The sequence below is a fragment of the Benincasa hispida genome, chromosome 5, assembly GCF_027475165.1.
Source record: "Benincasa hispida cultivar pf3 chromosome 5, pf3_genome.v1.1, whole genome shotgun sequence".
In the NCBI taxonomy this organism is placed as follows: domain Eukaryota; kingdom Viridiplantae; phylum Streptophyta; class Magnoliopsida; order Cucurbitales; family Cucurbitaceae; genus Benincasa; species Benincasa hispida.
Window position 1 is genome coordinate 70,277,709 of NC_143482.1, and position 10,191 is coordinate 70,287,899.

The 10,191-nt window shown below is 35.5% G+C and overlaps 1 pseudogene; it reads right to left on the bottom strand.

The window, feature by feature from the left end:
- Window positions 1-1,196: 1,196 nt before the first annotated feature.
- LOC150036385 (uncharacterized) lies at window positions 1,197-2,299 on the bottom strand (annotated as a pseudogene).
- Window positions 2,300-10,191: the final 7,892 nt, after the last annotated feature.

Below are 10,191 nucleotides of genomic sequence, written 5' to 3' on the forward strand. Positions count from 1 at the left end.
CCAGCTCTTTCATAGACAAGGTGGCAAGCTCTCCAAGAGGGACCAATCTTCTGAGTCATCCTCATCATCATCATAGACGTCCTATATAACCTACTGCTCAAGAGAGTCAAACACATCAATCTGACAAAAAGAATGTACCTTCCCTACGATGGAAGATTTCATAGCATCGAAAATATTAAACTTAACTAACTCACCATCGAACTCAACAGACAAAGTGCCCTCATCTACATCAATCTTAGTCTTGGCAGTCTTCATAAAAGGCCGACCAAGCAAGATTGATGCAGAGGAGATAGATGTGGGCTCTTCCATCTTAAGAACATAAAAGTCAACAGGAAAAAGAAACTCATGAACCCAAACTAGGACATCCTCTATTCCTCATAATGGGTGAATATAAGATCTATCAGCTAATTGAATAACAACTTCAGTCTCAGTTAGGTCTTTTAATTTTAATTCTTGATAAATTGAGCAGGACATAACATTTATAGATGCACCCAAATCTAGCATGGCCCTATCAATTTTCTTTTTACCTATAATGCAAGGGAGAGAAACATACCTAGATCCTTCTATTTTTTAGGCAAGTTTTTCTGAAGGATCGCAGACAAAGATTGACTTACCACCGTTCTCTCCTTTTCCTTGGCTTGTCTCTTCCTCGTGCAAAGCTCTTTGAGAAATTTGGCATATTTAGGATTTTTCTTGACTGCATAGAGGAGAGGAATATTGATCTCCACCCTTCTGAACATCTTCAGAAGCTCCTTGTCCTTGTCTACAACTAGTTCCTTTGGCCTTGCAAGCCTGGAAGGAAAAGGCGATTTAGGCACATAAGCATTTAAAGAAGGATAAGAGTGAGAAGATACTCCTTGTTTCTTTTCTGGTGGCAAGACAGTCGAATTTGAAGAAGAAGTTCCTGGGCTTCCCAATTTTAGCTCCTTTGACTTGGCAGGTGGTTTCAACTCCTTGCCACTCCTTAACGTGATTGCACTTATATTTTCTCTAGGATTAGATTTTGGCTGAGATGGGAGTTTACCAGACTATCTCTCCAATTTACTCATAGAGGAGGCTAGTTGAGAGACTTTGGGTCCCCAAAGCACCAATGAAACTCTAAAATTTAAAATGATTATTAGCAAGATTTTTACCAAATCTTCCAAGAACATACCTGAACTAGACAGAGCTTCATGACTAGGTTGTGCCTGCTCATTTTATCCTCCCCATTTGAAGTTTGGGTGATCCCTCCACCCAGGATTGTAGGTCTGACTGAATGAGTCTCGCCTTATGTTCTGCCTATTGAAATTGTAACCACTAACAACATTCACCTTTGAAATTGCTCCTTGCAGAGCACTGGGGCAAATGTCAGCTGAATGACCAGTTCCGTGACACACTTGGCAAACAATGGTAGGTTATTCAACTTCCACCTTTGCCAACTTCTTTACAACAGGAACTAAGTTAAATATTTCTATCTTAAGTTCACTTACCTCATTGGCTGATTTGACACTAACTGTAGCTCTAGTTCAAAATTGTTGAGAATTTGCTGCCATAGTAGCTATCAAGTTCATTGCCTCAGTCGGGGTTTTATTAACCAAGGCTCCTCCTGCAGCTGCATCTATGCTGCTCTTGCCAGACTGCATTAGTCCTCATAAAAGTATTGGATCAAGAGCTGATCTGAGATCTGATGATGGAGAAACTTGGCACAGATCTTTTTGAATCGTTCTTAATACTCATAAAGGGTCTCCTCATCGAACTGCATAATGCTGTAAATCTCCTTTCTGATACTAGCAGCTCGAGATGCTGGGAAGAATTTCTCCAAGAACTGTCTCTGCAACTCTTCCCAGGATGTGATGTTCCTAGGTGAAAGAATGTAGAGCCACTCCTTGGCATCTCCCTTCAATGAAAAAAGGAACGCCCTCATGTTTATCTACCCCTGGGTCACCCCATTGGGTCTCATCCCATTGCACACCACATAGAATTCCTTTAAGTGCTTGTGCGGGTCTTCACCCTATAGACCAAAAAATGCAGGAAGTAAGTGAATTAAGCCAGATTTAAGCTCGAAGTTGCCTGTCGTCTCAGGATATGCAATGCACAAGAGTTGCTGAGTGAAGTCTAGTGTTGCAAGCTCCTTGAGAGTCTTTTCACATTCAGCCATTACTGGAAATTCTTCAGGAATGCTTTCTTCTCCAGATTTGTCTTCAACACGAATATCTCTATCAAGCACATCTTGTTGTCTCATTTCTCTTCTGATTCTCTGTTCCTCCCTAGAAATCTCTGCAAAATACAACTGTCTAGAACCTTTAGAAGTGTGGGTCATGCACCAAAAGAGAAAATCGATTAGAAGGATAAACACTACCAGTTTCAAAAATCAAGAAATCCATTGGCTCCCCGGCAACCACACCAATTTGGTTAGTCGTCGAATTCACCGTTGCCTGCGAATCTGTGCCTACGCAAATAAAATTTGTGTGTGTTGAACTAACCCCTTATTAACTAGCAGTACAAGTAGCAAGTCTGAGGCGAACCACAGAGGGTCGATTTGGATTCCTAAAAAATTGGCAACTTGTAGGAAGTAACCAATGGGGGGCAGGTTTGTGAAAAAATTGTAAAATAAATTGCAAGAAAATGAAAAGTGCACAATGCAAATGAGTGTGCAAATAATCAATTAAACAAAATACTTAGCTTGGGTAATTATAGTTTAATTCATTCCTCATCAATTCTATCACAGACTAATCAAAAGATGCATGAGAATATTTGAATTAAAACTTAGCCTACTCAATTAGAATCCTAACCAGTAGTCCATAAAATCAAGTTAATGAATAGAAAAGTTAATTAAGATTGAAGGCAAAGCTAAGCCAATTAATTGATTTCCATCGTCTAACCAATTAATTGAACGAGATTTATCTAAGTTAGAAAGTAAATGCTTGCTAAATGGAATCACAATTTAACACAACAAACCAACTTAACCCATGCTTCTAGGTGATGACTACATAACAATTACAAATTAGGGCCAATCAAAGCAATCAATTAAACATACATAGCTAATTTGTCAGATTATCCCATACACGAAAATTGAAGAATATGCTCATGATAAATTCTCATAGATTCATAATAAACTGATAGAATTACAAAACAAGTCTCAAGAATTGAATTGGTACTAAATTAAACTAACTAACCCAACCTAAATTCTTACCTTTTAGCCACAAAACATCTTCAAAATCGATACAATTGGAAAAGGGGAAGAAATTATTACAGGAACTGGAGAAAAAGTCGACTAAAAACAAGCTGGAACAGAGTGGCGACACTCAAAGTTGGATAAATATGGGTTGTCTCTTTGGTTGAACCCCAAATGACCTTTTTATAGAACAGTCGCAAAGTCACAATGCTAGGAAGAGCGTTGCAACGCTGTGGCGCATAATGGCCGAGCATCGCGCTGCCTTGACGCTGTGTTACACGCACGCTTGCGCTGAATTTCTGTCAAACTACGTAGCGCACACACACGCTTGCGCTGAATTTCTGTCAAACTACATAGCGCAACACTGCCTATTTTGTTCGCAAGCGTTGGAGGTGCAACGTTGAGGAGCAGTGCGACAGTGGCATCATGAAATCTCTAAAGCGGTGGGATGCTTGGGGCAACGTTGCAACGCTGCCCTACATCCGAGTATTCTGTCCAATAGCATCGATCTAGCGTTGGAATTAGGCTTAATAGAAGCGTTGCAACACTCGGCAGGGCAACAACCTTCTTTCCTTCTTCATTTAATCAATTTAGCTCCTAACTTCATCATGTTAATGCTTTTTGTCCCAAACGTTGCATCTTACCACTTGTACACTTGAGTCCTACAAAATAAACAATTTAACTAAATTAAGTAGCTAAACAACCTTGAGTTAAGTGGAAAACGATAGCACATTTCCAGTGTTACCAACAAGCTTACGAACGCCTGGCTTTCTACCAACACATCACCCAGTACTTAGCCGTTTAGTACACTACTCGGATGGTCGATCATAAAGCGAATGCACATAGGCACTCGGGTAAGCGCTAGAACACGTACACACCTCCTAGGGGTTGGGCACTCGATGGGCGCTAGACCTCGCGCACACTTAGTGATGGCACCCTTCCACCACACAACCTCAACACTTCACCTTGCGCACACAAACTGCATGACATCACGTTTCACTTTGTGTGTACAAGTGCTAACGCTCGCTCACACTCACGTGTCCCCTGCCTAGTCTAGTTGCTTGCTTGCTTGCACTTTGGTTTGCAGCTACCTGTTTGTTCATCCACAACATTTTTTCAGATTCAACTTTCAGACTTTATAACCTAAAATTCAGACATTATCTCACAAAAATTCCTTCTAAGAACTTCTTTCTAATCATTTTAGCTCTCTTACCTCAAAATTTGAGCTTCGAATTCCACTTGATGAGCTAAAAATTCTTTAATCTCTTCACCTTGCTCGGATGAACCAAAAACTTGGAATAATCTTCAAATTCTTTAAGATTTCAACATGAATTCATGGGAATTTCTTCTTGGTAGCCTTAGAATCCTACATCACCGATTGGAATTTCATTCAAGATGAAGAAGAGTTTGGTTTGCTAATTATTTTGGCTTAAAATTGGAGGTTTGGAAGGTGAATTCGAATTGGACCACACCTTGGATAAGGTTATCTGGAAATATTTTGTAATATTTGGGTGTTTGAAATTTGGCCTTAACTATTATTTTAAAGCTTGGTTTATGTTTAGGCTTGATTAAGGATTCAAGAATTTCACAAAGATTCAATTGCTTTTTGGTTCGACTTAATACCTAGGTAAGTAATCTTACTACTGGAACTGCCCATGGGCCAGACATTAGATGTATGCTAGTATGAAAAATGTACGTTATGGCAGAATGTTAGCATGATAGGCTGATAGTATAATATGATCAAAGTATGTCCTGGTACGAGATCTGAATTATTTATTTATGCATATAGACACATGAATGCTAATATGAGATGGTATGTGCTTCCATATGGTTGTATTTGATCTGATGATGTTGAGGTACACATGTATGTTGTAGAACCACGATGTTGAGGTATATGTGTATCTTGTAGAGCCATGATGTTGAGGTTTATATGTATGTCATAGATTCGTACAGTGATGATTATGATTTTGAGACTGTGCAAATGTCCTTACTGATTAGTTAGATGCCCATTAGATTTTGTGTTTCCTTCGAGATTCACCAGTTTGTATTTCCTTCGAGATTCACCAGTTTGTGTCTCGTTCGGGATTCACCAGAGGTAGTGGGCATACTTAATTATAGGAGGATAGGACTCAGTCTCCTTCTTGTTTCATGTGCATATGTGTCCTATGAGAACTAGAGCAGTTTATATGTTGCACCAGAGGTGGGTATCTAGAAGACATAGATGCCCAGCCTGACCCCAGTAGTGGGGTTACTTACTGAGTATTTTATACTTATTCTTTCTCATGTTGTTGTTTCAGGTAAGGGTAGAGATGCATTGGCGATGGACAAGCGAAATTCGTGATCGAGCCATTAGGACTACTTTTTATGCTTCCGAATCATGAAATTTAGAGTTCTTTTCATGTTTCTCTTAACTTTTAGTTTTGATGTTTAAAAATTACTTTAAGAATCATTTTTCAAACTCATTTACTATCCTTTATGATTTATGGTACCCTACTATTATTTTAGTATTTGAATTTAATGAAAGTATTTTGAACTTACCTTATTTAATTAGCATTTATTTCGTCATAACTGAGTGTCGTTTTGAGTTTCATGCATGCACGTATTTTGTAACGACCTAACTTAAGTCCTAGGGGATCGGGTCTTTATAACCTTGGACCTTAGTTTAAGGGATTATTAAACAAGTTACACAAAACTAATCAACCATTGAGTCATCTAACATATAAGTACGAGGCTTTAGGGTATACATCCCAACCCCTTTAACATTTTAGGAATCCTACTTAGAATTATATTAACTTTCCTTTTCAAAGTAGAAGATAAAATGATATGGGATTGGATAAAAAATGCAAACCAAGCGCTTAACTATTTTCTTCATTCATCGTCGTAGCATTGCAATCCTACTTTGCATCAACTTTAATGTTAAAATTTTTCAAAAAAAAAAAAAATTGCTCCTTTAAACTTCATTTTGACCATAAATTTCTCCATTGTGCTCTAATTGATCGAATTTTGAAATTCAATCAAATAAACACTTGAAAGCACATTTATTCATACAAAAATGAGATAAAACTCAAGCCTATAAGTGGCATATTTTGCCACTTATGACTGGCCCAAAAGGCCTTCCTTAGCCTCTGATGTGGTATAAATACACGTGTCAAATTATAATATAGTTAAAATGGCCTTGGCAGAGTATTGTCCTCAGGGAATCGATTTTCAATTCTTTTAGTTACCTAGAGATTATTCTAATTTTATTTAGGGGATCGACTTTAATGAAAATAAACTAAAACTAAACTTAAGAAAATAAAATAAAATGATCAAGTATGGGAATTATCAACAAGAGACGTTCTAAGGTACATAATTCATTAATGAATCTACTAAATTCATGTTGGAATTTAAGTTCTAAATCTCATAGTTTGTAAGTATAAACTATGTTCATTCATTTAATGAAATAAATAGTTATTTTATTCAACTTTTAGTCTTGTGTAACTCAATCCAATAAACTAAGATGCAATATTTTTTTTATGTAGCTTGAATAGTATGTAGCAGACATACAAGTGGATTGTATTCAAGTAATAACCTAAAAGGTCTATAGTATATGAATAAGGTTGAGTGTCTTGTCCTTGCTTTGTAAATGTTACAAGAGTTGTAAGTATTACAAACGATTTGATCTAAATCGTTCTTATGGAGACATGCAAGCGAAGGTATCCTATATAAAGAGTTTGTATTAGACCAAACCTGAAATGGTTAATTTCTCTTTACAATACGGTTGAGTTAAAAGATTAAAATTTCATAGGATGATTGTATATAACTCGATCTCAATCCTGAATAAGTTATGAGCTCTTGTCTATGAGGTCAGTCCTTTGATTTGTATGGATGAGAGTGGCTCGTGTCGCTGACTCAATAAGTATACCATCTTGAGGACTTGTCCAACTAGGAAGTTGGAAATATAGCTACACAAGATGAATTCACTCCTTCCCGTCTTTAGGGTAAGTAGATGAATTGTCTCTTAAGTGTTAATTATGGGTCTTGAACAATGTAGTCTCATCTTCTCATTGGCTCGAGAGAGATTTTGTTTATAATTGGACTAAAAACTGATAATTCATTAGAGGGGTCAGTGGTACTTACAGAGTAAAGAGTTAATTACAACAGTAAAACGATAATTTGATCCAGTTGTAATTACGAGCAGTTCGTGAAGGGTCAACTTACTGGTAATGGCTATATCCGTGGACACAGAAATATTCTACAATGCGAGAAGTGTAGCTATAGGTCTTTAGTGGAGTAATCCACAGTTAATGAGTGTTGATTAATTTAATTAAAAAGTTTAATTAATTAATCTCGAATCATTGGAGCTTCTAATCTATATGTTCATTAGGTCCCCCTACTAGCTCACTGAAGGTAAAGTAAGGATTAATTAGTTTTACAAAAAATTTGAATTGTTCAAATTTATTAAGGTATATGCATTAATTGTATAAGATTCGATTAATATAATATATAGAGATACATTATAATATAAAGTTAATTTTGAATTCAATTAAAAATTAAACTTTATAATATGAGAGTGCTAATGTTGATAGAGTAAACATGTAAAAAAACGGAAGCTAACAAAATTATTAAGCACCATAATTACATTAATTTAAGTAACAAGCATGCAAACTCCAAGTTATAAGCAATAGGGTTTCAAAATTACTACCTTTGTTGATTTCCACTTAATCCTTGCTAGTTCTACGAAATTGACCTTCAATTTCCTCAGTAGACTACCAACAATATCTTTTCTATTAATCATAGCCTTGGATTGAGTGGTGGAACTCCAAATTAAGAGGAAATTTTAAGTGGCTTGAGGATTTTGAGAGACTTAAAAATTTTGCAGAATTTTGAGAAAATTCTGAATGCATGCCTTCAATCTGAACAAATTGAAGTATATATTCTGAATGCATGCCTTCAATCTGAACAAATTGAAGTATATATTCAAAATAATCATGCAAGGACTAATTCAATAAGCTATTTGACACTTCAAATAGTACTTAATTAGTGGACTAGGTGTTAAAAGACGAAAAATCCACTCACAATTGCAAACTTTGGATAATTCCACTTTCAAGACTAATTTTCAATTTTTTTATTTAATTTAATTTTAAACAAAATTAAATTAAATGTAAATTCAATTTCTGAAATTGGATTTAAAATTTGAAATTTGATTTAAGTTTAAATAATTAATTAAAAAAATTATAATTAATTAAATAATAATAATTTAATATCAAATATTAAATTAAAAAACACTTAATTCAAACATGAATCCAATTCATGTAATCAATATTTAAATCATTAGTCAAATATATTTAACTCTCCAAATACGTTTAATTTAAAAAATTTAAACGTTAATTATATCGAATATAATTATCCAATTCTTAAAATTGGATTTGAAAACCCTAAATTGAATTTAACATTTCAAATTTACTCAATATTTTAATCCAAGGTTTAATCTTTTATGAGCTAGTAGAGGGACCTTATAGACCTATAGATCATGAACTCCAACGATTTGAGATTAATAGGTTAAACTTTTTAAACCGAATTAATTAATATTCGTTAATGACCGAGACATACCACTATAGCTCAGTAGTTGCACTCTTCTCACTGTAGATATATTTCTGTCCACTTGATTTAACCATAATTAGCAAGTTGATCCTTCACAAGTCGTTCGTATTTACTACTAGGTCAAAATTACCGTTTTACCTCTGTAAATACATATTGCTTCTTAAGTCTCTACTGATCCTCTTTTGAATAATTGGTTTATGGTCCAACTAATAAACCAAATCCTCTCTTATATGAGATGGGTAGAAGTGAATTCCTTCTTACAGATAAAAGGACAAAGGACAATTCCAAATAAACAGAAGTTCATAGTTAGCTGAGGATTAAGATTGAGTTACCTTAGGTCATCAACTTGAAATAGTCAGTTTTCACAATAAACGGTTGTTATAAAGAAAAGTGACTATCTCATGGTCCAGTCTTATGCAAACGTCTTTTTTATAGGATGCCTTCACTCACATATCTCCACATGAAGGATTTTGGATCACATCACTTGTATCAATATACAAAGTGGGTCACATCCATAGTGTCCCCTGGATGATGTGCCCAACCTCATCCATATACTTATAGACCTTTTTGGCTATGTACTAAAACTTGATCCTCTTTTATGTCTCTACATAAGGTTTAAGTATTCATATGATAGCCATGAGTTCATTTATTGGATTTTATAATAGAATGCAATCTCAATAACACTTTTATTGAATAAAGTTTCAATAATATTTTTATTGCAAAATAGAATATGTTTAAAAATACGAATTGCGAGTTTTAAGACATTCCCAACAATCTCCCATTTGGACTAACACTCCAGTGAGTTATAAATATATACAAATATACAATGTTGAGAAAGAGAGAAAAAAATACAATGAACTAGAGCATGTATATACTCTTGACATTCTCCCACTTGTCCTAGATTTATGAAGCTTGTAACCCCAGTCTGACCAGGTGACCCTCGAACACTTTAGCCGTGAGGGCCTTCATAAATGGATTAGCAAGATTATCTTTAGAGGCTATTTTCGTGACTATCACGTCTCCTTGGTGTACAATCTCCCTGATGATATGGTACTTTTGCTCGAAATATTTTCCGTGCTTATGGCTTCTAGGTTCCTTTAAATTGGCAACTGCTCCACTGTTATCACAATACAGGATGATTGGCAGATGCATATTTGGAACTACTTCCAAATTTGTCAAGAATTTTTTTAGTCATACTGCTTCTTTAGCTGCTTCACATGTAGCTACATATTCAGCTTCCATTGTGGAGTTAGCAATACAACTTTGTTTGATGCTCCACACTATAGCTCCTCCGTTTAGAGTGAATACTGATCCCAAAATAGATTTTCTAGAATCTACATCAGTCTAAAAATTATAATCAGTGAACCAGTAAGGATCAAATCCATAGAGCCATACACGAGCATAAAGTCCCTTGTTCTCCGTAGAGATACTTGAGGATGTTCTTAACTACAAGT